The sequence below is a fragment of the Glycine max genome, chromosome 15 (genome assembly GCF_000004515.6).
Source record: "Glycine max cultivar Williams 82 chromosome 15, Glycine_max_v4.0, whole genome shotgun sequence".
In the NCBI taxonomy this organism is placed as follows: domain Eukaryota; kingdom Viridiplantae; phylum Streptophyta; class Magnoliopsida; order Fabales; family Fabaceae; genus Glycine; species Glycine max.
The window spans coordinates 13,307,055-13,311,897 of NC_038251.2; positions in this window are offsets into that span (position 1 = coordinate 13,307,055).

The window sequence follows — 4,843 nt, forward strand, 5'->3', positions numbered from 1 at the left end:
TATTTTTTTTTTGGTGCTAACTTTAAATAGATTTGTTGTGCCTTAAGAACTGAATAATCTAATTCTTTTAGTTGTGCTAATACTTAAGCTTTTAGTATTTCAATTTTCAACCAAAATCTGTGGTAAGTGTTTTTTTGATGTGATATGTGGTAAGTGTTTCAAAAGAGACATGATGTATCAACAATTTATTGGTATGAGTGGTATTGGATTTGATTTTTTTAAGTAAGGTTTTAGATTTGAACATTGTGGATGAAAAAATTACAATTAGGAGGGAAAAAATATACTAAAAATGGTTAGTCAGAAAACTGAACCGACAAAAAAAATATGTTTGAACCTTAATGTATTAAACTGCTTTATTTGTTTCAAGGGATTTGCAATTTGCAACCCTTTTTTACTCTTCACACACTATTTTTTAAAACTTATATAATTCCTAAACTACTTTCACCCGTTTCCCTCCTCATTTTCCCAACACCTTCTTACCTTACCCGACAGTTTTCGCACCTTCATTCCTTTTCCTCTGATTTTGTTTCGTTCTGTGTTTTTTGCATGTCACCAATTTGTTAAAAACTAGTTTTCGTTATTATAAGAACTCAACACAACAGGATACAATATTGTGTATGTTGATATAATAAAAACTAGTTTCAAATTTTTCACGTGGAAAAATAATAAAGAACAAAATATAATTGGAGAATAGAAATGAAGAAGGGGAAGGAATGCAAGAACTAACATGAAGGATGAGGAGGAAGTGGGGGTGAAAATGAAGACGAGGGGGGTGGAGATGAGGAGAGGGGCTTGCACTGGAGGGGAGAGGAGAGGAGGGGGTGGTGAAGGCAAAGGTAGTTTAGGTATTATGATAAATTTAAAAAAGATTACCGTGTCTGAAGAGTAAAAAAAGTGCAAACAAAAATCCCCTTGTTGCTATGCAATACATTATCTTTTCAGGCTTTACCTGTTTTGAATCATTATGCATATCATAAGGAAAGTAATTCATTGCTGATGTTTCTTTAATAACATGATAAACGAAAATGTCTCTATAAATCCTTTTAATCCAGTGTTCCATACAACATTCTCAATAAGTTGCTAATATGCTAATATGTTGAAGACAAAAATCAACCCCATTCAGAAGTAAGTTAACTTCATTATATGGAATTGACTAATAATTTAATAATATCAAGCAACATATGTTTTCAGAGCCCTAGAGGAAAAATATATATTCTGGATTTAATGATGTAATTTTGTAGAGTTTTATAATTATGTGCAATCCTGTTTTTATAGCAACCCTAGAACCCAGGATTAGTGATATAGGGTTATTATGGTATCAGAATACAAGTAAGAAACGGTAATTATACCAATTCTATGCATAGGGGAAAACAATCTTTTTATTCATTCAAATGCCTTTTTAATCTCATTTTATTTTTAAATCCGTGCTTCAAATTTTGTAAAGAACCATATAAAGTGTAGAAGGATCAAGGTCCAAATCACCAAAAAGGGGTAATTCCTTTTGAAATTTATCAAATGAGGGCAATTTTTGAATTAATACCCAAATAAGGGTAAGTCGTAAGATTTTTTGTGACTCCTAGTTATGAAGTCGTAAAAAATTGATGACTTTTTTTTTAGTGAAGACATAAAAATTAAATAATTTTTTTATATGATAGGCGATTTGAATTTATATATTTTTTCTTTGTTAGTACATTCTAATTTCTTTTTATATGATAAATATGATTCTGTATCAAAACCTTGATTAAAAAGAGAAAAAACAAGTAATTAAGATATCTGTCAATATAAAGAAATACAATAATTTTTTTTAAAAGCAAAGAGATAAGCAAAGAGATAAGGGAAAGAGAATTGTAAACTCGATTTATACTCGTTCAGTCATTTCTTGTGCTTATGTCCAGTCATTAAACAACTTACTTAAGAGTTTTACTATCTTTCAAATTCTTTACAACAACATAGCATTCTTACACCTTAGAATCTTTCACCCTTTGTGTTTGAGTCTCTCAAGAATCAAGAGATATCACATTCTTGTTTTTACAAAGTATGTCTCACCCTTTTCAAAAGTTTAGACAAAGAATATAAAAATTCACTATTTGATTTAGAAGAAATGTTACAAATTGAAGCACGTTTCTCAATAGTAAGTGTATTTGACCAAGTATTTGATCAAGAACTTGATGATTGAGAATGATTGTTAACAAAATATTTTTAGAAGTTTTTCATTTATATAAACATTTTAAAATGATGAATATTTATAAACAAAATTCATGTAAACCATTAAGGGTCATTCTCAAAAGATGTAATTCTTCAAAACATGCTTTTTGGTGTAATTTCAAATTTAAAAAAAAAACTTTTAAATTGTTGTTTTTGGTAATCGATTATATTGATTGCAAAACTGAAAAAACATTTTTAACACTTTTAAAAGAAACTTGAAGACTTGATCTAAATTAATCAAAATGACCAAATATGTTTATTGAAAAAACCTTTTAACAATTTAACTAAGTCTTGAATCTTCTAATTGCTTGACTTGTTCATGTTCAAAATTATTCATGTTACTTTGCCTTCATTTTCTGTCATTTGCTTTTTTGACATCAACAAAACCTATAACATTACATAACCACAACTGGAACTTCCCAACCACTCGCAACCATCTTGTCCGTCTAGTTTGGGTCCCTTAGTGTTTATTAACACTCTCAATTCTTGCGGTGCCTTTCTTCCCACAAGAACAACATACACCTCCATATGAATCATTCCATACCGGTCAACCCACTTTCTTAACTTAGTAAATTACAACATTGTTGTTCTGAATTGAAAAAAAATACAATTGAATTTTGAGTAAAACAAATCATCACCAACCCATCTTACTTGACAAAAACTCATCTCTATATTTTGTTACTTTATGAGTGTCGTTCCACACTTGAGATCCCCTAGGAACCTCCCCTCCACTCACAAGGCTATCCAAGTCTCTAATGTCATATTTTGCTACAACACTTCCCCAAAAACTATTCTCCTCTTTCACCATTTGCCAAGTCCGCTTTATTCTCTAAATTTTTAATCCCCAACCCAACCTTTTTCTTAGGTGAACATGTAATCTCCCATTTGATCCTTTTGACATCTTTCTCTTCTCCCCCTTAGAGCCCCACAAAAATTTATTTGCAAACCATTTAAGATACTAACAACCTTCTTAGGAATTTTGAAGAAAAAAGAAGATAAAATTGACTTTACCAAACATATTCTTCCGCCAAAGGAGATATGTCTTCTCTTCCATGAAGCTAATTTCCGCCTCATCTTCTAGTGTCAGCTCCAATAGGTAGTCCCAAGTAAATGAAAGGAATGACAATTCAAAATTCGAACATAACAAAAGTCACCATTTTTCACATGGATCCCCACAAGACTCCTTTTGATGAAATTCATCTTTAGTCCAAAAGCCATATTTAAGGATCGTCTTTAAGGAAATACAATCCAAAGCCCTTAACGAAGGAGAGAGTGTCATCGAAAAATTGTAGAACTAATTCACTATAATTTCCATTTCTAAGTTCCACTTCGGATAGAAGCCTCTTAGTCTCCGTCTCTCTCACCAAACCACTCAAACCCTCCGCTACCATCAAGAAGAGAAATGGAGCAAAGGGTATCCTTGCCTAAACTCCCTTTTGAGCAATGAATTCATCCGTTGGATATCTGTTAACAAGCACAGAAATGGATGATGATCTCAAACAACACCATATCCAATCAAGCCACTTACTGCAAAACCCCAATCTTTTCGACACATATGCTAGGAATTCCTATATCATTGTATCATAGGCCTTTCCAAAATCAACTTTGAAAATGAGGAAAATTTTGTTCTTGGTCTTCACTTCATGCACCACCTCATTGGCTTTCAACACACCATCTTAAATGTTCCTTCCTCTCAAACTGTCGATTGTCTATCATCCACAACTTTACCCATCACCCTCTTACTTCTTTTTGCCAACAACTTTGCAATAGTTTTGTATGGACACATGTGAACACCCAATTTTGTCCACCTGTTTTCTCTTTAATTAAAGTGATATTGCTAATGTCAAATTAAGAAACATTTTCATTATTTGTTTTCTTTTACTATTTCATTAAACCTTCCTTCAATTTGCTTCATATCTAACCATTTTTTTCTTTTATCTTGCATGATCATGTATTTGTGATTTTATGTGTAGTTTAGCATTTGATTGTTGCAAGATCGCATGCCCGGAAACATGCAAATTATATTGCACTCGACTTTTTTTTGAGATGGTGGATAGTGAGGCATATCTTGTGCTCTCTATTCCGTTCAAAAAATCTTGGTTTGGCTGCTATAAAAAAATTGATTAATTAAAATTATCTATTTTGTTCAATTTATCCTATTCAAATTTCAAATCTAATTTTTTATTCCATTTGTCAAAATGAGCATGTTTTATGTTTAGATTACTTTCTTTGTTCATTTCTCTTTCAAAGTCAATTAGTGAAAAAATCAATTGAGCCGACTCATTAATATCTTTGCATTGATCATATAGAGCATAAAATATTGTGGGAATGAATAAAATGTATAATAGAATTTTAAGCCTTTCTAGCACCATTTAAATTAAATTATGTATCCTTTTCTAGTCAATAAGTTCAAGTAAGAAAAACATGGAGGAGTACTGAAATTGTGAATAAAAATAATAGAGTTTAATTATCCATTTAATTTCTACTATTTTCAAACTTGCCCCTTAGTTCCATGAATTTTTTAGCCCCTTAAATTTACATCTTATTTATCAAAAAATTTATTTTTTAAAAATTTTTTAACTAACGGAATTAAAAAAATTAATAGCAAGATCTTTTGAGAATTAAAATATAAATTTTA